At 35.8% G+C, this 26,313-nt stretch overlaps 1 long non-coding RNA gene across 12 annotated transcripts in view; it reads left to right on the top strand.

The window, feature by feature from the left end:
- The window catches only part of LOC104913987 (uncharacterized), a 517,821-nt gene that overhangs the window by 197,233 nt on the left and 294,275 nt on the right, over window positions 1–26,313 (top strand). For 10 of the 12 annotated variants that reach the window (XR_014887671.1, XR_014887668.1, XR_014887694.1 and 7 more), the window contains one exon: window positions 11,788–11,846. The exons of the other annotated variants lie outside the window; for them this stretch is intronic. This is a non-coding gene — a long non-coding RNA (uncharacterized LOC104913987). The remainder of the gene's footprint in view (window positions 1–11,787; window positions 11,847–26,313) is intronic. 12 annotated transcript variants of the gene reach the window in all.

The following is a 26,313-nucleotide window of genomic DNA, read 5'->3' on the forward strand; positions in this document are numbered from 1 at the left end:
GAATAACCACTTATCAATATCCATTCCAGAAAATCCCAACTTTTATTTCTCGGCACATCTTACTTTTCCTTGTGTTTCTTCGGACACTCTTCACGTTAACATTTCTTCACCTTCCAGAAAAGAGGAGGGGGAAAAAAAAAAATAAAACAATAACAAAACCCCCCAAGCATTCAGCAAAAGCATAATTGGTTTATATTGCCTTCCAGCTTGTGACCTGTCCTCATATTATTAAATCAGATCATACATACTCCCCTAAAATTCTGCTCGGAGTAATCCTCTGCTACTTAAGGCTGGATGAAAAGAGTACTCATTGTGAATTATGTTTCATCTGTCACAATAACCTTCTTTATTCTTTAGTGCACCTCCCCTTAGCCTCCGGCAATTAGAGAAAATAGGTATGCCTTGAAGTACAAGATAGTAGTATCTCAAAAATATATATACTGATGTCATATACGGACAACACTGGGTAAGCAACACCCAGAAGAATATTCCCTTTTTGATGCAATTCACATTTTATCAGAACAGAGTAGAGGCAGGCATATTTTACAATGAGTAGGTGCTGATGGCTGTCACTGGGTTATTGTTTTTTGACAGGCAGCAGTCAGAGAGTTTGCCCGTCTATTAAAAGAAGAGGAAAAACTTGCTTACCGATTGATTTCAAGAATGTATCATTTTCCATACATTTCTGTCTCTTCTGTTCTAATGTATTAGAGCATCTCCCCCCACCCCGCAGTTCCTGGAGTCCTGTTGAACTCTTTGGCTGAGCACTTCAGCTGCTTTTTCTCACCGACTTAGCAGGATTTTCAGAATTTCTTGCTCAGTTTTGGACATCTATTGATACAATTTTTTTTAAATTAAATAAGCCCTTAAAAACAAAAAAAAAAAGAAAGTAAACTGGCATGTGACTACTTAAAATATTTGTACAATAGTACAGAAGAGTGACAGGTGTTTTAGAGTTTTCATACTATCAGATCTTAATTTTCCAAATTACTTGTCTTAGTATAGTAATATATGGAGTATCTCGAGTATATTAGTATATCTAGGGAAGAAAGAAGATGTGATTCTTTTAGGTTTTAAGCCACTACTTCCAGGTCATTTATCTATAAGAATGCCTGTCTTTTCTTACAGCTATCTATTTTATTTCTAATCTTTTTTAAATTTACTGTATCTCCTGGATTTCTTATTTAGTGGATAGACATTGGAAGCTTTCCAAGTTCCCCTTTTATTTTTTCTCTTCCTCTGTTATTTTTAAAGCCTCAAACATCCAATCAGTATTTTACTTTGAAAACCCTCACAATTCTGGGGCAAAACCAATCTCTTCTGCACTATTAGGAGGGCTGATGTTCAGCTGGGAATGGGTAAAAGAGAAAGAACTTTAAAAAAAAATAAAACCGCAAATCAGTAGTGGCTCCAGAAAAAAAAAAAAAAAACAAAAAACAGAAAAAACAAAACAAAAAAAAACAAACAAAAAAAACTCTACTGTGGGGCTGGTCCAACGTTAGGATGCTGGTATTTAAAGTACCCAAGAAATTACTATATTGAAAAAAAAAAAATGAAAAAAAATTGTGAATAAAGGAGAAGAGTTTGGCCCACTGCACAGGTCTGGGCACAAAAGTGCTTGCTAAGCTATCTATTTCACACATGCAACGACAGAAGGTTCGATATTCATTCGATCGATGACTGAAAAGGCACAATGGCAAAATCGGACGGACTTCTTTTCAAATACAGATCTCCGATGTCCCCCTACAGTCTGCAGTCGCGCGGCTGGTGGTGTGGCACAGACGGAGCAAGGGTTACATCAAGGCTGTTCTCTGGACCGTGCAAACAGTCTAGACCAATGACCTGCAGCATCATGCCCTTTGAAGAAGAGGCAAGTTCGGTCACGACGAAGAAAAATCAAGGCGTACCCCTTTTAACAATAGGGAGCAGCTCGTGGCTGCAAAGAGGTAAGCAGGGGTAAGCAAAAAAGGCATCTGCTTCCATGGTTACAGGCCAAGCATGGGAACCTTGCTTTTGAAGAGGGACGGTTCTCAGGCTCCCTCACAGGCTATGTCATGCATTATAAGCAAAGGCAGGTTGAGCTGAAATCCGCAGAGTTATTTCAGAGTAAAATGATACGCGAGCACATGGCTGTTAGCAAAAAAAAAAAAAAAAAGTCACATGACTGTTTAGAAGCAGGCTTGCACTGTTTCCGAATCGAGAGCCTTTCGTATGGGGATTTTCTTCTTCGTTGTTGTTTTTTTCTGTGTTTTTTTTTTGTTTGTTTGTTTGGTTTTTTTTTTGGTTGGTTTGGTTTTATTCTGTTTTGTTTGTCCATTTTGCTTTTGCAGCAAACCAAAAGAATTGAGAGAACGTTTATGCAAAACAAACATTAGTTTGATACACAAGATTCTGGCTGTTCTCCTTCTCTAAACTAAAGAAGGTCAAGGGTCAATGTTTTCTTGTGACAGGGCCACAAATCCTTTTGTTAATGTAGATTTAGCAAATGTAATTTAAAATAAGATTTTGTTTTTTTGTCCTAAGTGCATATTATAGTAAGTTTGACAGAGCATAAAAGTAATGTTTTTCTATTTCTCTGCAGTAACTTTTTTTTTGTTCTAATCTTTTGCCAGTTTTATGTATTTGTTTGTTTGTTCATTTTTATATCTACAATGCTAATTTTTAATATTTGCAGACAATAAAAAGTCCACACAAGAGCCAATACATTAATAGTCATACCCTTTTCAGGGAGCAAAAAAGATTATCTGCAGGTTATAGGTGGTGAGAATGTCATCAGTGGATGTCAGGCAATGGTGTAACCATTAACCTTTGAGAATCGTTGTGTTTGTACTTTATTTCTTTTTGCTCTGCTACTCCTTCAGCTGCAACGTATTTTATTTCCTCTTGAAAATTTTAAGTGCATAGTGTGTTTGCTTCAGCCTGTCTGCTTATTTTACCAATTATATTTACTAAATGTCTTCTGTGAAATTTTAAGGCTAAGTGGTAGGCTAGGAACTTTGATGACACTATTTTTATTGGAATTTTAAAATACTTGTTTTATGACCAGCAGCTTCTGTTGCGTACTGTATGTTCTGTTCTTATTACCAGGGCAAGATTAATTTTATTCTACTTATTCTTGTTAAAATTGAAAAGGGGAGGAAGATATCTGGAGCACCACTGAACAGAGTTTGATGTTTCAGGAACACGAACAAGTATTCTCTTCATTTCCATAAATATTTTTGCTGCTGCTTAATAACTGCGGTTTTCTGTTGTACTTGGTAGAATTTGTACTGCTATTCCATAAAGGTAATTAATATTTATGAGCATACCAAGTGGAATAGTTTCAGGGTGTATTCTGAAGTTGCACAGATCTATAGGATGGCTTGATGTAACTTAAGACTGGGGACAGCATATCAGAAACAAAAGTGTATGTATGAAAACTGAGTGTAATTTGTCTCTGAATAGTGATAGGCTTATTTGAAAAAAAAAAAAAAAAAAGTACTTGGGCTACCTCACTGGCTTGCGAGACAAAATTATCTAAGAAAGATACAAAAAAAAATGCGTCAGATAATATCAACATGCCAAATAAGCAATTAAATATTAATAGTAAGAGTAGAAAACCCATTACCTTAAAATGATCATGATCTGGATTCATTGGATACATTCTGGATAATTTATATCCTGCATATTAATTCAATTTTCAGATTGTCTTTGACGTGATTGCAAATTGTATCTTTTCTACAGGAGGTCCATTAACTGGTCCCATTAGCTTTAGAGAAAAATCTATTTGCTGGTCTTTTGTGTAAGCTGTTACACGTAATATAACATTTTGGTATTCTTGCTGAACTATGGATGCATGTTAATGATGACAAACATGCTCATATAATTTCTTCAGTTAGAAATTCATACAACGTACAAGAGTGCTTTGCCTTAGGCTCTGTTTAGTCTATGAGATTCTCTTATTTTTTGTCTGTTACCTCCAACAATAAATTGAAAGATCCATCTTATGTGGACAGCATTAACAGTATTGAATTCATTGTTGTTGCATTTGGTATCCAAATAGTGTCTGAAATTCAGTAATGCAATGGCAGCAATCACTTATTCTCATGCTAATAGTAAGATGAGTTTTATTAAAAAAAAAAAAAAAAAAAAAAAGGAAAGGGAGAAAGAGATTTGCTCCTGGAAGAAAGATTTTTTTTAAATAAAAGGTCTCCCTCTTGTTCGTCTGTTGTTCATTTTAATGTAATTGATAAGAAAGTCATCTCTAGATTCACAGCAGTCTGCACAATGTACCAAGGGGAGGATCTGATCTTAATTATATTCATGATCATCTCTTGAAATAATTAGTCTTCTCCTGTAAGGAGCTGAGGGTAGAGCATTGCAATGAAAGGCATACAGAAGAAAAATAGACACATATGATAGAAGGTGCACCTCTACTAGCAGCGCAAATATGATTGTGAAACCTGTAAGTTTATTTCTGTTGTTGTAGGTTGAGCTTTACCATGTGTTGATTTATTGCTTAAAAGTACATACATGCACAGCCTACTTTCTGCTTTTGACCCTGAAGTTCTAAAAAGCCATACTCTACTGGGCTGTCATTTGCAGCTAGATAAAGCTCAGGCTGCCAATTGGAGGCATTTTATTCTGTTAAAGTTGGCAATGGTTATTACAATGATACTTCTGTTTACTTTTTTCATTTGAGCATTCATTTAAATGAAGGAACAAACAATCTAAATTTCTTTTCTTGAATACCAGGGCTGTAAGGGTCACAAGAAGCAACACAATCTTCTAAACTCTGTTGTGACATATAAGCCAATTCAGCTTGTCTAAACAAAGGGAGTCCATCACTGGTTCTGAGAAAAAGGAGTGATTTTTGTGTTTTTTTTTTAATATCAGACATATCTCTTGAATGTTTTGAAGGGTTGTGATTTGTATAGCAAGGGTTATCAGATACAATTTCCTTCACATTCAGTGTAATTTGTGGCCCTGCTGTCTGCAGAACTAGTTCCTTTGTTTTCACAAGAGAGGTGGACAAAGATTTAGCACGGTATGTTGCAGACTAGGTTGACTGTGTCATCAGTTTATTTTAGCGGAATTTTAGTCTGAATAACTCACTTAAATTAAGAAAGGTACCAATCCTACCAGAATGGTTTATTTACCTTGTCTTCCAACTGTTTTTCCTGCCATGAAGAAATGGAAAAAAAAATTATGGCAATCTGTGAACATAGCTGAACCAGTGTGGAACATCTGACCTATGAAAACTTAGGCAGTTGAGAAAAAGGCTCATTTATTTCATTTTGAGTTATCCTGGTAAGCCTATTCTGGAAGAAAAAAAAAACAACAACCCCAAAACAAAAACATTCCAAAAGGACCGTGCTCTTCTTTTTAAATGAAAAGAAGGATACTCTAGTTTGGTATAATCTCTAGGAATCATTGAACCATAGCATCATAGAATTGCTCACTTTGGAAAAGACCTTCAAGATCATTGAGTTCAACCACAACCTAACCATACTACCCGAACTCTAACAACCCTCTGCTAAATCATGTCCCTGAGCACCACATCCAAATGGTTTTTAAACACATTCAGGGATGCTGACTCAACCACCTGTCTGGTTACCTATGCCAGTGCTTAACAACACTTTCTGTAAAGAAGTTTTTCCTCATATCCAACCTAAACCATCCCTGGCACAACTTGAGGCCATTTCCTCTCGTCCTGTCACCTGTCACCAGTGAGAAGAAACCAACCCTGCTCTCGCTGCAATCACCTTTCAGATATTGGAAAAGAGCAATAAGGTCTCTCCTCAGCCTTCTCTTGCCCAGGCTAAACAGCCTCATTTCCTTTAGTTGGTCCTCACAGGCCATATTCTCCAAGCCCTTCACAAGCCTTGTCGTCCTTTTTTGGACCTGCTCTAACACCTCAATGTCCTTTCTGTATTAAGGTGTCTAAACCTGAACACAGCATACTGGCACTTTATGATGATATGCAACATTTCTTGAAGTCATCATTACAAGGTCAGATTTTTGTCATCCTAAGAATCAACTGGATAAAGTAAAGGCAATATAAACAACAACAACAACAACAACAACAACAACAACAAACACACAAAAAAAAACAAAAAAAACAATCATAGGAGAGCACAAGTTATGGTTTGCTTGGTGATACAAGGTGAATTATAGTTAGCTGAAATGAATGCAAAGATACCTTTTTATTTCAAGGTTTCTGAAATGATGCCAGATTGAATCATCACCAAAAGCTCCTTGATCAGCCACCATAGGATCATCCTTTTCTACATTTCCTTAGTAACAGAGAATTCATCCCTGCTTGTGGAGCTACTAAGAACAAGGCCTTGAGGAACCTCATTTAGCAAAAAACCATCAAGGCCTGAAATTGAGTTGACTGAATTTTAGTTGTAGGTGAAAGTCTCTAGGCTTTTTCCTTCAAAATGGAGATACCTGATAGATAAGTTAAGGCAGTAACATGATATTGTATGTGAATGTGCCTTATTATAAACTTGAATTGATTAATTCAACTGACTTCAATATACAAAAAAATTAAGTCTTTCTGTCTCTTGAAATTTTTCTTAGTCTATAACTACCATTACAAAAAGCCTCAGAAAGTCTGCTGGAGTCCTTGCTCCCTGTTTGAGTCTCATTCCAAATGCTTTGAATATGAATAACAGATGCAGGATTAATTCTGAATCAAATGACCTGAAAGACATATTTTCTCACTAACTGGCATGGTTCAAGGTTGTTTTATCCTTGAAATGGAAGTTTGTCTGATTCTAGAAATATCTAAAATGTGTGTTCATTTCAGTATTGTCATTTCCCAAGTCTGATATTGATAAGCAGACATTCCTGTAATGCTTATGTTCAGCTTATAGGAAAAAAAATATTTAGCATTACTGAAATAATGTTAATCTGAAGTAACCTGGTATTTTTTGTAGCTTTTTAACAGAGAGATGTAGAACCGCAGCAGTAAGTTTCATTCTTGGGTAGACCCCGGCTAATTTAAGACCACAGGCTTTGTGATATGATCCCATGGCAAAAGTATTTCCTGCTGAGAGATCATCATGCCAAACAGTCAAAAGATGCATCATCCTAATGCAGAAAACAAGCATTTCTGGGGGAAAAAAGAAAGAAAAAAAAAAGAAAAAAAAAAAGGCTCTGGCTATCTTTTACTTTTCCAATATTTTCAGAAGGGCATCACAGAGATAATTCTTATGCAGCACATGCTTTCTACTCACTATCCTCTTGATATGCTACGTAATGACTTTATGAAATATCAAACAGGACTTGCAAGGGACAAGAGTGTATCTAAGTTAATGTTGGACCTGCTTTTAAAACTTCATGTTGTCTGTGAAATGACTGTATTTTTTATTTGATTTCTTCTGAAGAGATATTCATAGAAGAGGTAGTACACAGAATAAATTTCATATATAGATGTACCTTTGATAGAATTATTACATTTTGTTTAGGTGCTTGGGCTGAGAATTTCCTGTGTTTGTATCTGTTGAAGAGCTCTGGAGGATTTACATTACAGACATGAAAGAACTCTAAAGAAATCTTGTAATACTTGTACGTTTGTGAATAAAGAACCTTGCAAAGTAAGACAAGCATGCAAAGTTTGTAGTTAGCAATATGTGAAATAATATGTATCAGAATGCAAAACAAGAACAGTCATACAAAAAAAGAGTGACTTTGAAAAGGTCAGCATACATGCTTAACAAATGCCACTGTCAAGGACCTGTTTATAAGAGTTCCAGCGAAAGAAAATAGTTTTCCCACAGAAATGGAAAATCTGATGATTTTTGCTTTATGGGGGACATGATGGCTGATAGTTTGATATTAAGAAATAAATAAATCCAAAATTAGATCTTGAAGAAAGTCTTCATATTTCTGAGAAGCCCCTAGGATTTTGCGTCTACATCAGTGTTCTGAGACAATTTTAACAGTATTCCTTCACTTGTTATTTCTTACTGGAAGGTCTCATTTTTAGGGCACGGTGTTTAAACAAGAAGATTAAACAATGGTCTTTTTCCCTATAATATCATCTGAGTTTTCTCGAAGTGAGATTACAATCTGACTTTTGCTTACGGAATAAGATAATTCAAGAGATGCTCTTTTTGGTTGGACTAATGGCCCATCTATCCTCATGTGTCTTCATAACAGTGGAAACAAGAAATTCAATTCAGGGAGAGCGTGTGGTCCTCTCAGCTTTCTGTGGTCGATTTTCCTTGTACTCTCTTGGCATCCACTGTTCTTGGATTAGCGGTGTTAGAGGGGACATCCCTACCTGAATCCTTCAGTATCTGTTTATGGCGTTCCTTTTTTTGTAGCTTGAATTTATTCTTTCTTATACATACACAAAATATGATTTTCTCATTTGTACAAACAACTATACAGTGAACAAAAAGTTATGTTTGCTAGAATTTATTAGGAAAACTATTAATCTACATATGCATTTCTAGGACAATAAATACAATGTTAAGGGAAAACACATGTAGCAGAAGCACCATTCTGGCAAAACAAGTTTAGTTTATGCAGTAAAATATTCCCTGTTCTGTTTGTTATTAAGGAATTGCATATAGTACCTTCTCTTCCTTATTATGTTCCTCGAGAAACAGAATGTTACTTTCAGCAAATATGCAGGATTTTTAGATAGGGAATCTTTTTGATTCTGAAAGCTCTATTAGTATTAATTGGAAATTTAAAAAAGCACCTCAATGTATTCATACTGATAGTGTAGGCATATCTACAGTATAATTTCTGACATTTCAGCATTTCAATAAGTGCAGCCATGCATACAGAATCCCTTCTAGGATCAAAGTGGTGGCATATGAAGCTGAGTCTCCTGTCCTAAAGGCAATGGTATTTCTCTTTCATAAATGTATCATTTTTTTCATCTTGAAAACAATTAGATATGTGTGGAAAAACAAGCCCAACCTTCCTATTGGAAGGCTCCTCCAAACACTAATGCCTTGATAGCTGAAAATCTAACTTTCAGTTTGATTTTCTGCTGGTTATTCTTGTGCCATCTCTGTTCTTCAGACTGAACAATTTTTCTCCTTCCCTTGTGCTTGTAATGCTTTTATTCTCCCTGCAGTATACATTTTCTACTGGCTCTACTTTATTAAAATTAAGCTTTTAGTTCTCTCACAACAATCTCTCCCTTCCTACTACTCATTTTAATAGCCTTCCTCTATGTTTGCTCCAGCTAAGTACCTGCTTCCTACTCCTGAGCACTTTGAATACTGGGCAGTTTTCCTAGCCAAGTTGTTGCAGTTCCTTACATGGAAATTTTAATAATTTTCTCTCTCTTTTTTTTTTTTTTTTCTTCTGAGATCTAACTTAGTACATTTCAAAATGAAATAAATCTGGTTAATGGACACATCAGATTGGTATCAGCCATTTTGGATGATATTCATCTTACATAGTTTTAAGCACCCCTGAGCTAGTCACCACAGGCCCCTTTTATAATCAGAGACACTTTACAGTATGATTAATCTGATCTATTTTTAGTGATTCTAACTGCATGAAATCTGCTGTGCCCTAGAAATACTCTTCACTGACCATGCCTAAACAAATATTTCATTTAGAGACATCTATCATCTAAGCTGAATCATCTGAAGAGCTTATTTTGTAGTTCATTAATATAATCAGGTCCTTCATTTCCTCACAAGGTTTCAAATAACAACAGAAGCAATAATAACCACAGATATAACATTGCAGTTTGCACTGCAGACTTTCACCTTGTTTCTTTTCCTCCCGGTCTCTATGTTGTGAACTGACTTTATTCTGTGTTGACAGTACTTTTTTACTGCGTATTGAAAATGACTCTTCTACTACACTTTAAAAATGCAAACAATAGTAACCAGAGGTAGAACCACTTCCCTTCAAAAACTGTTGTTTCCCTCAAAAAAAAAAAAAAAAAAAAAAAAATTGTTTGGATAATGATTTGTCTAGACTAATGTTTGACAATTGATATTCTAGATCACAAGAAGAAGCAACGTGTGTTTTAGGAAAGGAGATTGCTGTGATACTTGCAAACAAAAACAAGATACCAAGTTTTGATCAAATTCCCACCTCATAAATAAAAGGATGTAGAAGTGGGGGAGTAGATTAGGTGGTTGTGAGCAATTCAGCTCTATAAAAACTTCTTAACTACATCTTCTAAACAAGGGTTTTATTTAATATTTATTTTAAAAGTTAAATATAAATATTTAAAAAGTTAAGATGAAAATTAAATTTTGTAAAAGAAATACAAAAACATATGATTATTGTCTTCTTCATTGGAACAGTGATGGAACTTCACAAAGAACAAATGGAAATCAGAAGGCAGTCAATACCTCTACAGACAAATTTGTGCAGTTACCATACCGTGTGATCTCACAGTGGATTGATATTTAATAGTTTGCTATGGCTGAATCTCAAGAATTTACCTCAAAACATTAAGATATGAACTATGCAATGAAGAAAGTGTTACTACTATACCAGTGCTTCCTTGGTTTCCTGTGGTCACTTTTTGGCTCAGACACCAAGACTCAGGAAACTCTCAGAAATGTCAATGCCTTACTACTTCATTTCCTGAGTGACTCAACCAAAATGGATAAACTTCCAGATAATTCAGGCTTAAAGACAAATTTTCAGGTACTAGAATGCAGTCTAAGAAATACATCTGATGCAAGTTTATTCATAAAATAGATTATATTAATTTAGAACTTAGTTAAGTGAATTATTTTAAAATTATTCTTAGTACTTCTAAATTCCCATTTTCCTGTATTTTCTGTAGTCACATTTCTGTGTGTTCTCTACTTGGCACTGCAGTGCTATGTTCAGTTTTAGCCCCCCTGAGTAACAGCAGTTCTGACAAATGGCAAAGGATCATTAGCTGGGGAGTCTTCTACATGCTGCTGACATAAGGATTGAAGGGAAGATGGAAGTGGAGTCTTTGCTGAGGTGCTTGATGAAAACTTGTGAAGGGAAGGTCACAGGCTGCAGCAAAAGGAATTGCGATTCGACAGAAGTAAAAAAAATCCATCATGGTGCAGGTCAAGTAGAGGGAAAGCTCATGAGGATAGCCCATGGACTTCAGGAGTAGTACTGTCCTGGTCCGGGTCCTGAGCTACCTGCTAGGATACTGAGCACAACTAGGGGTACTGCTGAGTAGGAGGTTGAACTAGGTGACCTGCAGGGCTCCTGTCCCATCAGGTTTCTCTATCAGTCTTTGTCCTTCTTCTAGTTTGTGCTAGCTCCTAGAAGTTCATTATTAATAAGCAGAGATATGGTTAACAAGCTGTCTACATAGCAAAATGAATATGAATCTTTGTGTCCTGATGTATCTTCATGTCACAGAAAAATAATTAAATCTTGACTTCATTTGCATACATAGCTCAGCATGTGACTGAATGTACAGCCAGGAAGGGATAGCCCCAGTCTGTAGCACGATAAAAGATGGTGGATTCTGCAAGATAGCAGGCAGCAGGGCAGTGACATAGTTCTGGCCTACTTTTACTGCCTTCTACTGCCTGCCTTGCTGCAGCTGTGGGGCAGCAAGGCTGGGAGTGGGGCTAGTCATGCCAAGTGGAGGAGCAGCGAGGCAGTCTGTGCTGTGGTACTGGGTCACAATATTGCCTGACACCTGGCAATTCCCCAAAACCTGAAATATATATATTTTTTATCAGTGTATTTTGTAATATAATTTATATCACTGTATGTGTTTCTTTGAAAGTGAGTTTATTTAAAAAAATCAAGAGGCTGATTTATTGCATAAATCCATTTTCCTTGTTTGATGAGCTGTGTTTCTTTCAGGTGTCCACCTGCAGCTCAGTTTTGCAGCAGGATCATTTGTATCACTTCACTAACTGCTGGTAAGTCCTGAGATCATTATTTAAAGTTTGTATTAGCATGTTGCCACCAACAGATTCAGGTGCTTCCTTTCCTGACATGGAGATGGGTGAGACTCCCATTGCCTCTGACATGACTCCCACAGGATGTAGTCATAGTGCTGGCAGGGTGTTGGGACCACAGTGGAGGCACAGTCAGGCCTGCTGTGATGGCTGGCAATCATGAGCCTGGCCTGGCTAGGATGGTGCTGCAGCGCTCAGCAGCTTTTTCTAGTTGGAACATAACTCTGCACCAGCAGCACCAGAACTGGGTCTACCATCTTAGCACCATTAAATTGGATGGGAGTTTTGTTATGGTCTTCTTCACTCAGAAGAAAATTTCTCCTTAAGTTTCTAAGAAATATTTAGTGGCTATCTTCTTGCTTGTGGGAAGGCTGACATTGTCTTGATGTGATTCTAAATATTTTTCCTTAAAGATATGACTAATTACCTCAGTCCCTAAATGGAGAGTCATAGTGTTTAAAAAATCAAAATGCATCACTGACCATGTGATCAAAATACAAGTTGTTTATATTTTGTTTTACTAGTCCTTTGTATTTTGTCTTTGAAGCAGGAGATAAATATATATATTTTTAATCCATTATAGAAAGAGTGATTAATTGTAAAAACAAACTATCAAAATTTTTCCTTTTGCGTGATTTAAATTTATCTGGATATCTGGCTATTATTTTCTGCTGGCATCTATAAATGGTGGTTGTTTTCCCATGATCACTGCTACATCAAGTCAGCTGAAAAAGATTTGAAATGTCTTCTCGGTTTTCAGGTTTTATTACTCTTCCTTCACTTCTTTCTGTTTTTTCCATATCCTTTTAAAAATATGAAAGAATTTGTAAACATTACTCTGATTACTACAGTTACTGCAGCTGGAGCAAAAAGCAGTCCTCTGTAACCCTTTATTGGCCATTTACTGGCCAGGACCTTATATTGAACTGTAGATCCCAGCGCTTCCACTGCACACTTCTGCAGTATCCCTTTCAGTTTGTCTTTCTGATCTAAGGATGACTTTTGATTGTGTGGTTTTCATACAAATTTGCGTTCTCTATTTAAAACCATTTTGGCTAGGTTCATACTTAACGTTCCTTGTTACCATTACTTTTCTTCTCTCTTCAGATGTTAGAAATTGCTTACTTTTGTGGTGGATTCTGCTCATGCTTCCAGTTGATGTGAATGTGGGATCTCAAAATAACAAGCCATAAGGAAAAGCTTATGCAAAGGTCTTTTGAATAATGCTGTATCTACAGATATTCTTCAGTTCAAGAGATTTTGATTTTGGATGTCAGGCATGTAGTAGACATACGTATAAATTGGATGCATGTTTTTCGTTTACAGAAGAGGTGAACAGTGAAAAGTGAAATAATCAAGAATATTTGCTGTGTGAGCTACAAGTATGGGTGGCTGCTGAATGTTGAATTAGTAGAAATTAGCCATATAACTGTACTCTCAAAAAGCACAGTCACCAGCACGTTTAAAATGAAGCAGGTGATAGTGGCCTAGCTTTTTCTGTAAAAGAAACGCTGGACTTCATGGTGACAGCATTCCTGAACTCAGACTTGATGTCAAAGTTTGTCTTTTCTTAATTTTCTTTCTCTCTCAAAGACTTTACAATCACCATTTCTTTTCCTTGTGCTTCCATTTCTTTCCCTCCTGCTTACATTTCCTACTTTTACTGTGGATTTTTTGTTAGGCATTATTTCCTTTCTTTCATTTTTGATTTTTCAGAGATCAGATCTTCTCTTTTACTCTCCTTGTTTTCTCTTACTAATTTATTTGTCCATAAAATCCAGGTAATTCTTTCTTACTTTGTGGACTTCTCATCCTATCACTGTACTTATTTATCTTATATGTGTGAGGAAAATTTTCTCCTGTGTTGTCTTTTGGCCTATAATATTAAAAGAAATTATAAAAAATTATAAGGAGAAAATAATCTAAATCTGTACATGGACAGCAGTGGAAGACAGCTGTCCAAACAGGTTGTATATTTGGTCATAGATTTGTTGGAAGATAAGTCTGTTTTATTCAATAGAACATGCATTTTTGATATTTTCTTTGCAGTCAGCAGAGAGCTGAACATAAACCCACATAATCATTCTGAATACTAGTACTGGTAGAAAAAGAGCGAAGTCCTCTTTTTATAATATATGTCATTTTGTTCTGGAAATTTTCTTTCAGAAATAAGGAGAAATTAAAAAAAAAAAAAAGGATAAAGATCATATTTTGTCTGGAAACTATGAATGAACTACTACTAAAAATATAGATAGTTTGGAAAGTAATGCCTCCTATTTATTTTCATGGAAACTATAAAGGATATGAAGAGCACAATAACAATTTTTGATAGAGCAAATTTTCAGCTAAAAAGCACTCTTTTTCAACATAATCACCACCATTAGCTATGTATTTTCACCAACAATATAAAAAACTTGCACAAGTGGACTCACTGTTGCTGTCACCACAGCTGAAACACACCACCTCACTGTGCTCACATCCACTATTTGATATCCATAAATATTCTGCAAGCATCAATTAATGTCAGTGGGTACAATTTCTTTTGCGTGGAGGAATTCAGTGATGCACCTTTGCTTCATATGTACTTCCACGTCACGTGCAATTTTGTCAGACTGCCCCTCTGCTGCCATCTATCACACAGCAACAAAATGTAATGGGATATTGGCAGGAAGGTTAAGCCTCTGCTTCCATGCATCCTCCTCTGATGTTGTGGGCCGACATAATAAAATAGGAGGCATTACTTTCAGAGTAGCCCTCAGATGTTTTTTAGAGTAGCTCTTTTCCACCGTGTTGCATTATTTTCACAGTTACTGCCTACGTGGAAAAAAACTCTTCTACTTACCAGCAGAAGCTGTTGTTAGATTCCACACTGAAGGAAACATAGTCTATGTGTAATACAGTATGTGCTATCTGCATTGGTTTTGTTGTAGATGATACTTTGAATTTCTTCTAAGTTAAGAAGAAGTCTGCTCACTCTGTATATTTGATAAATATAAATGAGATTTTCCATTTGCTTCCATTCTATAGAGCCTTTTAGTTATTTTAATTACTAGCATATATTGTAGAAGTTCATTATGCTATTAAAGTAACGTAGTTTATTTGGTATTATTCTTGGAAAAAACAATGACTTGGGGTAGCACATCTGTATTTTTTTAAATTTATTTATTTTTTAAACTTCTGGAATAACTTGATCAAAATTGGGCTTAGCTGCAAGTAGGAAACTTTATTCTCCAATTTTTTTCATTTAACAGAAGGAATCTGGAATATCTTTATATGTAGGGAAAAAAAAACAACAGCATTTCTTTTTTACGGAAAAACCCAAATATAAAGAATACCATTGTTTGCTGCACATGTGGCAAAGTCTGGTTTATATTAAGTTGAAGTTACTGCCATCTGGTGGTGAAAATAGTACTATATCAGTGCAATTGGAAGCGATTCTGATAGGATTTCCTTCTCTAGGAAACCTTGAGAAGTGAATATTGTGTGTCTGTGCACGTGTGTGAGTGTGCGTATATATATGGGGGGGGGGGGGGGGAGGGAGGGAGAGGCATATATGTATAAAGTTGTATATAAAGGCATATTTTAGCATTTGGGTATAGTTTTAAAAGAACTTGAAAATATTCCAAGATAGAGAATGGCCTGCTGAACCACAGACTAGTCAAGAGTATGAAACTGTGAAAGAAAATATGGAAAAACATGAAAGGAAGACAGCAAAATGTTAGCTGCGATACTGTCAGAGCATCCATACATTGGGCTTAAGTTAATGCATATAATCATGTATAAAATTTATCCCCAGAAGATTTTGTACAGTAGGAGTTTTTATGTTTCATGCATTTTTGGGGGGTTGCACTTTCTATGGCAGAGATCATCACTAGTTATTGCTGCAAAAACACCTGAGCTGGCTCTGTTTTAATGCTACATTCCTTACTCAGACTTTGGTGCTTGGTGTTCCTCTTTGAATCTGGACGTGTCCTAGTATTGACTGTTACCTGACTTCTGAATGAACAGCCAGTAGAAATGCATTTTTATCTCTACTGATTAATAATCAGTAGAGTCTGTGTGGCATTTTACACATATTACACAGTAACTAATAAAGAGATATCCAGTTTGAGATAATGACAGATAACTATCTTCAATAGTAAGCTGTTCAGTAACCATGTAAGTACACTAATTTGTGTCCAGAACTTGTTCTGCTTTCATTGTTGTAGTGTTGGAAGACCTTAGTCAAGATTAGGTCTCTCTTATGTACAAGTATAAGTAGGCTTTGTTCTCATACATGGTGTTTTCTGCTGCTGGAATGCAGAAGAAGTGGTCCTTTGCACTTAATCTGAAGTTTGTATCAAAAGTGTATCTTCTAACTACGGTCCTCTGATGTTGAGAGTAAAAGGCAAGTTGTGGGATCTAAGTATCTCACATGATTCATAGTGGCTTAGTGAGTGTCCACAGCCCTCTGCTGTGGGTATGATGGCTGTATGTTTATCTCCTGATGGTAATTCAGATTTTATCAGCAAACAGTTGCTGATGTTAGTTAAGGTAAGGCTAGAGGAGGCATGCATGGCCTCAGCATTGCTCAGCCATGGCTGTCTCCAGACTCTCAGTATTGCAGGTTACTGAGAAAGTCGACACAGACTTGAAGAGAGACTTTGCACTCCAAGTCCTGTCTAGTAAGAATTGCAAGGGTTCACTTGACTGAAAAGATGTGCTTCCTATGTAGAGGAAATTTCCATCCCTATCCTACGCTGAGAAGCTTATGTGATTCTTGATTCACACATTTACAAAATACTTGATCAAGTCTTTTTGCTCTCAGCCACAAAAATTCTATTTTCAAAACAACAGGTGAACTGGTCCTACAGTTTTGTAAGTTCTTTCATCCTTGAGTCTAATTCAGCAAAAAACCTAATGATACTGGTTTTCTGCACAGCTTTTAGAGGTTACTGAAAGGGTTAAGTACGGCTGCAGATATTTCTCATCTCTCATCATTCTTGTTTATTTTGTTTAAAATTCTTTTTCACTTGGTTGGATTTTTCTGCCTCTTGTAGTTTTTTGTTTGTATTTTGTCTTCTTCCTTTTTCTGAACTCTCTAGGAGTCGGAGTTCTGCCCAGATAACATCTTTCAAAAGGAAAACCATTGACCTTGTAATCCCGTCATTCTGTTTTTAAGACTACATAGCACATGCAGGTGTCTGATTTCTTCATAGGTTTTAGAGGATGTACGTTTTCATGACTTTGCAATGTAATTGCCTAATTGTTTTTCAAGGAGACAGACACTTTTCTCACAGTAAGTCTCTTACGGGAAAGGTTTGACAGTAGCAGTTAGAGCACTGGATGGTACATGACCACATATTAAGGGAGTACTTCAAACTCAAGCCCACAGCTGCTTACCAGAAAACCATTTGGCGCAAAGAGCTCTTTCTGACTCAGGCTAGTTTGCAGAAGACAGAAAGGTTGAACAGCTTTTAGAAGGAAAATCATGTTTGTTTCCTTTTTCCAGCCCCCATCTCTCAACATAAAATTCACTTTGTGCTGTATAACAGAAGTTCCTAGTTTGATTAGCTCTTGATTAGAAAAATGACTGCTTTTTCTTTTCACTTCTGCTGATAAAATGACCGACTTCTAGCCATTTATTTTGAATATTGGTGTTATTGAGATTCAAGCTTTCTGGAATTTCCTCCCCCATCCCTCACTCCCCACCTATAGATGCGTATACTTATTTATATTTCCTTGGGAGTAATAAGCAGTTTGATAGATATAAGGTAATATAAGGTAATTGCTATCTATGCTGAAGATAATTGAACTATAAAAGAGGAGCTTTTTGTAGTGAAAGATGATACAATGCAAGACAAGGCTAGAAGTATGTATCTTTTGTAGACAGTCTGTTGTGATGCGATTTAATGTTATATGAAAATGTAGAATGCGTTAAAATCTCTGCAATTTAAGCTTTTTGAATCAAAATTGACTATATACATATCCTCAGAAGTTGATGCAGAAATTACTCTTCTACTTGATTATGCAGGAAATCTGAACAGAGCCTCGTAATGATCCTTGAAAATCTATGGGGGTATGGATGCTTCTCTCCAGGAACAGCCCACTAGATGTGATATTTCTATTTTATATTTGAACCACCATCCTTGGAAGTGTATAGAACTTGACAAGACCATGACCTGCTCTCATTAGATCTGCTTTGAGTGGATGATTGAATTAGATGACATCCCTTCCACCTCATTTATTTCATGATTTTTTGATGTGGAATCAATGCTTCTAGGGACAAGAGTGTTCCCGTACAATAGAGATTTAAGTTAAAGGTATTACTTCTTCCACTGAAGGTGATGAGTGACTGAAGTTGCTAGAAAAAAAATGGTCTAATTCTGAGACTAAAAATCACTACAATGGACTTATCTTATGCGAAACACAACTTTTTATTATCTTGCTTGTTCATCCTTTCTAAGGATGGTTCAGAGTGAAGAGAACAACTTTCTATGGAACTTGAGGTGCAAAACACAGTTCTTTTCTTGGCTTTGTTTGACACAGACATAGAAGTATGTGTACACATTTATTAAAATGATGTAATAAAAAGACTTTATCAAAACATTATATTTTACTTTTCATTTTTCTATTATGAAGAGAGGTAAGAAACCAACCGTGACAGAATCTACTTATAGCTTTTAATGAACTACTGTGGATACTTAGATAACCTGTTTCTAAAGTCAGTAAAATGTCCACATACAACTAATAGAAGAAAGAATATCTTCAAGGATCCTGTTTTCTCCTTAAAGCAAAATAATTAAAATATTTTATAATCTTCAGAGTATCTGTTCTGTTTCTTAAAATCCTGTGCATTAGAAAGCTGAAGATCAGTAAAATGAGAATAATGTTTTCTGAAATTATTATGCCGTCATCTCTGGCTTGGAGGGAACACCCTCTCTCTGGGGGTAGAGAAGTGATTTAGTCTAGGACACAAAGCAATTTCTGCTGTTCTTGAACAAATATCCTCAAGTAAAACAAACTTCTATGAACTTTATGCTGTACTTACTCCTATTTACTATGGGAACTTCAAAACTCAAGTTAGTCAGAAGTGTTGGTTGGTTGAATTCAAGTAGCACTTAGTAACTTGACATTATGTTTGCTAAAGATGTGGTTCAATTACATTTTGGGTAACACTGGTTTCTATAACATCCCACCATGTTGATACTACTTTTCTTTGTGTTTTGCCCTTCATTTAGAGAGGTATGCAGAACTGATCCACAAGAAAGCTGGCCTATCTTTGAATATAGTCATGATTGATAAAAAGCAAAGAAGCACCAGTGATCTATGTAGTGCTTATATAATGTTTAACTGATGATTACAAAATGGCTATCTTGTGATGTGTAGCCAAGACAGACAGCTGAGCTACAGTTAACCTTCATTATTATGTTGTCATTCAGTTTTTAGCTTACTCACGTTACAGACGCAGAACCATGTTTTTGTATCTCAAATTTCACTGCCGTATTAATGTATTTGTATCAATTACAAAACCAGCTTATGTCCACAAAGAGTTTGCTGTGTGAAGCTCTAACAAGTAATGAATCTAACAGGCTCCATACATAGTTGACTTGCATGTTCCTACTTATCTTTTCCAAGATAAAGAACACTGAAAAGTGTTATGCAGAGGAAAGTCCAGCAGATATTATCAGTTTGGACTGTATGTCAACTGTCTCAAGTCCACAGTGACTCCATCTGATGTCACTATTACTTCCATTACCAAAAGATATTAGGTTAGATGTTGTTCCCATGGCAGCTCTGGGCTAGAGCTGGTAAACTCTAACAGATCTGATTTCACACCAATGCAACTTCTCCAAAATACTCAAACAGAAAAAAACACTCAGTTACTTGAGCACAGCACTGAAACCATGCTGGCGGAGTCTATCTGAACTGCATGGTGCCTGGTCCTCCACAGTCCAAATGTTCACTATATTAAGGGGGATGCAGAGCTAGAGCCTTGCTGTATTATAGCCAGCTGTGTGGAGCAATGTGCCTGAGTCGGCAGTGTTCTTCCCATTCTCCCTAAAGCAATTTATGTTACTCTCCACCATTCCCCTTCCCTCGCTGCTCTCACAGCATCCTGCAGTTTCTGTGGAATACAGGCTCCTGTCACCTTGGAAAACAGAATGAATGCTGCTGCAGGGATGAGGTAACTGAATGGCTGTAGTGATGCAGCATAATAATGAAAATCCTAAATTTTTAATAATGATTATGATTAAAGGATTGTCTTCAGGATACAAAACTAAATCTGGTAAAAGTAATCTAGAATATTCTTTATGCTTCATATTGGAATGTCATTTATGTACTGTTCGAAAATTGCTGAAGAGACAATACAAGACTGCTTGTAATGCCTTTTACATAGATTATGTTACAGCAGGGTGTGCAGTCTCATTTTTTTGCAATCTAACTTCCCTTCAGATAACTGCTTAGTAGTGTTCAGAATAAGATTTTCCTTGAAGAACATGTAAAATAAGCAAGCTTTATTTTCCCTTACATTTTGTGTTGGTTTTGTTAAGGAGTTTTAAAATCTTCTGCCCCATGTTGGAGCAAACATTGCAGTTCTCTGGAATGGAGTTTAAAAAAAAAATTAAAAGAAGGTAGATATTTGGTTTGGAGTGTGTTTGATGTGTTGGGCTCACAGCTGCACACTGCATCTGCTCAGGAGTGGGCTGGCCCACTCAGAGCCAGCTACTGAAACCTACTGCCATCTGAGGTCTCTGCAGAATGTCAGCCCACCTTCCCTGTTGAGAAATTAATGTGCTTAGAATGGTCACTGGTGCCCTTGAGAGTTAAATCTCCTTCCTGTGCCTGCCACGTCACTCTTGTCACATTTATACTTCATATGCACACCCTTTTCATTTCTTCCTTATTTCCAGGGTGTCTATGGGAGGCACATATGGCTTCCAGTGCAGCACTTGTAAACTCTCGCAACTCTAGAAAAAGACAACAAGGGAGGTGTGTTTTGAGTGTAGCAAAATGACATTAAAAAAAAAAGCAGTGTTCTGAAAAACATCAGTCTGTGAAAAGTGTATTTTGTGTACTCCGAAATAAACTGACCTTGACAATTTTGTGCCTGTTAAACTGAAGAAATACTAATGGCACTTTTATATTCTAGTGTCTCACGTATATATATGTGTTATATGGAGCGCTTGGATAGTACAATATTTGCCACAAAAACTCCACCCCTTTTAGAACTTAATAACATGGTAATAAGTTTTAGGTGATCTGAAGAGAGCCTTCGCTGAGGGGAATAAAACGTTAAGTAATGAGACCCAATAGATGTACTGAGGAGTGTGCAGAATACCACGACAGGCCACTGTCCTCATGGAGATCAGCATCAGTGAGACCTTGTCATAGGGGATGCCTGGGGAGATATAAGGACAGCATGGATTAACTCTTGGGCTAGGAATGTTATATTTTCAATAAAACACTTGGATGGATTTAAACACATCAGGATAATGTTTGTTAAAGCCAGAGAAGAATGCCTTGACATAATTGAAAATTATATTCTGGGAACATGGGAAATGCATTTGGTGAGGAGAGAGAAAGAAAAGATTATACGTGTGGCTAATGACATGAAGAAAGAGTGTCTTGTCTATGAAGGCATAGAGGGAAAACCAAGGGTCCTATCAGTGAAAGCCAGATGTAAAATATTTAAGAAAAATTGAAAAACATTTTGTGGTTGGTACTTTTGTGGGACAAAGCCTGAAATTTTTGCTTTAGCTATGCCCAGCCTGAGTTAATGACTAGATATTCATTGAGAGATAACAGAAAAGTACTGTGAAAGTTTAAACTGGATAAAAGGAATCTAAAAGATTAAAATGAATGTAGGATGGCATGAGTACTAGAGTTGTAAGTTGGCTGTCTCCATGTTTATGCTACAGAGGTGAGACATTGTGTATGTTTGCCTTTTCACTGATGTGAGTGATATCTAGTTCACTTCTACTTGATCTACTTGGAAGCCAGATGGAATCTGAGAGACAACTAGAGAAATGGATTCATCTATATTTGTATAATCTAAGAAGTATTCATACTGGTTAAAAAAAAAAAAAAAATCTCCTCCTTAAGATTATGAAGACTAGACAAGACCTTTTGAGTAAAACTCTTCTTGAACAGTAGACGCTGTTAAAATGGAATTCTGAATAACTGATAATAAGCGAAGACAAGAGGTAGTTTGTTTTCAAACCTTGTGTTATTTGCATAGCAGTCATCTTCGTTCACAGCTATTGGAGAGTAGTACAGACAGCTAAATGTTGGTCAGTACTTAATGGTAGTTCTAAGAAAAGACAAGAAAGGTAAGTAGTAATCTTATTTAAAGGATATTTTGTGTCTTCATGAGGATAGACAGTCCCAGTGAAAATAGTAAAATTGCCTGATGCTGGCATTTATTTAATCCTTTTCTCCAGATGATGTTAATGTAAATAAATGATAGAAAAGACTTGCTTGTCTATTTTCAGCAATATTCAGTTTTCAGATCTGAGCTCTGTTGGCTTCAGTTATTGGAAGTGCATACCAGATAGCCACAGAAAGCAGAAGAATTCAGTGTTTTATAAGAAATTGGTTATTCTTCATTTAACTGCATTTGGTTTTGTTTAACTACATTTGAATGCTTTGAAGCTGAGGTTGATACACCAGTACCAAACTTTAAATCTTGTTCATCTGGATTAAACATATATAAACTATACGTAAGCAATTGGGATCACTTTATTGTTGTTGTTGTTATTATTATTATTGTTTTGCTTTTTTTCCTCTGATAATGATGGCAAAATATCTGGTCTTGGCAAGGATGAGAAGACTACTTCACTCCTTATTATTTCTTGGCTATCCAATCTATTCTCCACATTTAACCAAGTATAATATTCCATTGTAAGCTAAGAAAAGAACTGTCTCAGCTGTTTCATTGATGTTTTTGTGTTCCTTAAATTTAAACAGATTTTCATTAGAGTTCCATAGGAATAACTAGAGTTAATTTATGCATGTATCCTCATGTGATTGTTCAGAAAATAATTGTCATAGATGGGAAATAAACTGCTTTTATAGCCTCTGTTTTGTTTATGGAGCTCTGTTTACAGCAATGGGCAGTGCCAGCCAGGATGCTCTCTGAGCTTAGTAAATATGGAGAAGTCAGCTCTCTAGCAGAAATAGTTTATACTATTTCTATAGTTTATACTATATGTTTATACCATTTTGAAGAAACAGTGCAAACGGTGATGAGTCAATATATGACATAAATTGTACCTAAAATATTTTAACTTGTCACTCTACTGTGGCAGGATACACCGTTCAGCTGGGTCAGTTGCATCCTGCAATCTGGTATCGGCATTGGTTATTGTGGGAGTCAATCAATTGCAATCATCCCATTAAGCAGGAAAAGATCCTTGGATGTTCTGTGTTAGTGTTAAGGACGTACACATGGGGAAACTGTGTCAAATGTATTCTGAATGCAGTGGAATGTTATATTATTCCTGTTTAATTTCATATATGAAGATAACAAATGTTGTCTGGAAAGGCTTTGGAAACGTTGTCTTTGAACTCTGTTGAAAACAAGATGGTCATCTGAAGCTGAGTGACTTAAGGATACAGAGTATTTAAAATATAACAAAAAAAAAAAAAAACAAGGCAGAACTAAAGTAGAAAATACTTTAATCAAGCACTTTGAGAACTGGAAACAGTAATAAAAAACAGTAATGATATGAAAGCTGGTGTTTGGACGTGAACAACATCAGCCTGGTTAACCAGGCCTTGAAATTGGAACATATAAAATGCTTGAGATTGGTAGCAAACTCAGAGCTAAGTCTAGAAGCAAACTATCTTTCTCTTTCTCTTTCTCTTGCTCTTGCTCTTGCTCTTGCTCTTGCTCTTGCTCTTTCTCTTGCTCTTTCTTTTTCTCTTTCTCTTTCTCTTTCTCTCTTTTCCTTTCCCTTTCCCTTTCTCTTTCCCTTTCCCGTCCTTTGCTTTCTTTCCCTTTCACCATGTATATTATTGGAGATATATATACTATGTGAAAGAGTTGGAGATCACACAGAGCATTGATGACTGCCAATATAAAATAATTATTTTATTTATCTAATTATATAATTTATATAATAATTATTTTAAAATAATATAAAATAAAATAATTTTGAGGAAATTGTAGAGTTTAGGCAGAAACTCATTACATGAGGGAGATAAGAGAATGGACTGATACTACTTGACACTACTGCTTTTACAGACATTCAAGGCACTAGGGCAGTTTGCTGTGTTCTCTGTCTTGACTTGGCCCCCTTACCAAATGATGCCTTATTATAAGTTTCCTAGGGCAATTTCTTCTGAAGTGTGATCATTTTGGATAATAGTGATAATTATGAAATTTGTTACATTGGAAATATTCTTTGTATGTAATAGGTATTAAAATATTTTCTGTAGTTTTTGTGAATTGTAAATAACACACCTAATAGCTACTTAGTTGTATTACCTAAGAAGAGTTGTAAGCATCTGAATAGGAACTGCAGAATTTTACTTTTCTTTGTCTGTATAGATTGTTTTCTAGACCAACTGAGGCAAATTGCTCCAGTTGTACTGATGCTGAACTACCTCCACTTAGACTGTTTTTAATGAAGAAAGCCAGGATTACTGAGGCATTATGATGAGACGTGCTGTGCAGCAGATACTGCTACTTTTGGGGCCTTTGTCTAGCACTTTTATCTTCATCCCCAATCCCAAAGACTCATCTCTGGTAGGCAGATTTTCACCCCCATATCTGAACGGAAGGCTTTCATCCAAATGTTTCAGTGAGGAGTCAAGAACAGGTGCAGTTAAATAAAATGTGTACTTCTAATTAAAAACAAAATTTCTAAAACTGTATAGCACAGATTTTTGTAAGTGTACATACTAAGCTGTGGATTGTCCAGAAAAAAAAATACAAAAAAACACCACAACCAATCTAACCATTATATAGTATCTTTGTGTCTGCACTGTGCAGATAGTTTTTTGCTTTTAAATGTGTACATTTGGTTTATCAAATGTAAGAAAGCATATCTTCCTCAAGACAAATGAGCCAATGTTTGATTTTGAAAAATACTCTTTGATGGCATTAATGGGCACTGTTTTTCCAGCACACAAAAAAATTCTTGTTACGTAACCTTCAAAAATCAAGCAAGCTCACTGGCTCTATACTGGAATTTTGAACTTGCCATCTCTGACAGCTTCACATAGTCTTTTAACTGTTGGTAAGTTGTATTACAGCAAACCTCCCTTCTTAGTTTATCCTTGTCCTTCTGTTGAGATTCAAACAGTACTTCCTCTCAAATGGTGAATCTGCTAGAAATTAGTGTGGAAGTTGTGTTTTCTATGCTTCACTAGTCTGATAGAATATAATTTTTTTTTGCTTATTTGTTTGTTACAAGTAAGAAGTAGACAAGATTTTGATTTTATGAATAAAGAGACCAAAATAAAATGAGCATTTCAGTTTTTTTTGTGTAGAGATCTGTGAGTTTTTTTGTCTTGTTAGTATAACATATATTATGGAAAAATACCTACAAATTTGATAATAATATATAACTGATTTCCTGTAATTTTTCTATGATTACTCTAAATATTTGGTTGTATATTTTGAAGAATACAAGTATCCTCTTTTTCCAACTAGAGCTTCAGTAAAATACTTCTTATATGTGTTGGATGGAACTTTTTCTGTTGAAGCAAAATTTCCTTTTCTCCACTTTTTTTTTCATTTGCTTTTTAAAAGTTTCATTTTATTTTCATTTGTGTTATATACAGTAAAAAAAAAAAAAGTCTAAATGACCAACTCTAGATTTCAATTAAATCTTTCCTTATTCTTATATATTTTTCAACACCCTGAAGCATGATTTGCTTTTAGCTCCTTTGAACACTAAGAAACAAGCATACTAATCATAAATTTTAATTTCATAATTTTACTTTTCCCATTTTATAAGTAACATATTTAAACTCTGCTCCTGTTTGACTTCCTCTAGATCATTTTCTAAAATAGTTGGTAAGCATTCTCAACAGCACTGTTTAGTATCTCTGATATGTAAAACGACTGGCAACCAAGCCCATGAAATTAACTTAAAAATAAATGCTGAAAAAAGTTATCATTAGCCAAAAGAATTCCTCTCTCCAATTTTAAACTGACCAGACTCTTCCCACATGGATGTGCCTTTAAATCACTTCCAAGTTGAACTTTGACAACATATTGAAACAGTAAAAATGCATCATATTTATCTCTTCTTGATTTTCAGTCATGAGAATCCCTAAGCATGGCTTTCATTGTAAACTATAAGATGGAAATATTCTTAGATGAACAGCCTGCTTTCTCAAGTGACCTGGATTTATTACAGTTTTAACTATAGACTTTTAACATTTAGAACACCGGTTCCTAATCTTCCTTGAAGATGTTATCATTGGTGGGAAG

This window comes from Meleagris gallopavo, chromosome 1 (assembly GCF_905368555.1).
Source record: "Meleagris gallopavo chromosome 1, MGAL_WU_HG_1.1, whole genome shotgun sequence".
NCBI lineage: Eukaryota > Metazoa > Chordata > Aves > Galliformes > Phasianidae > Meleagris > Meleagris gallopavo.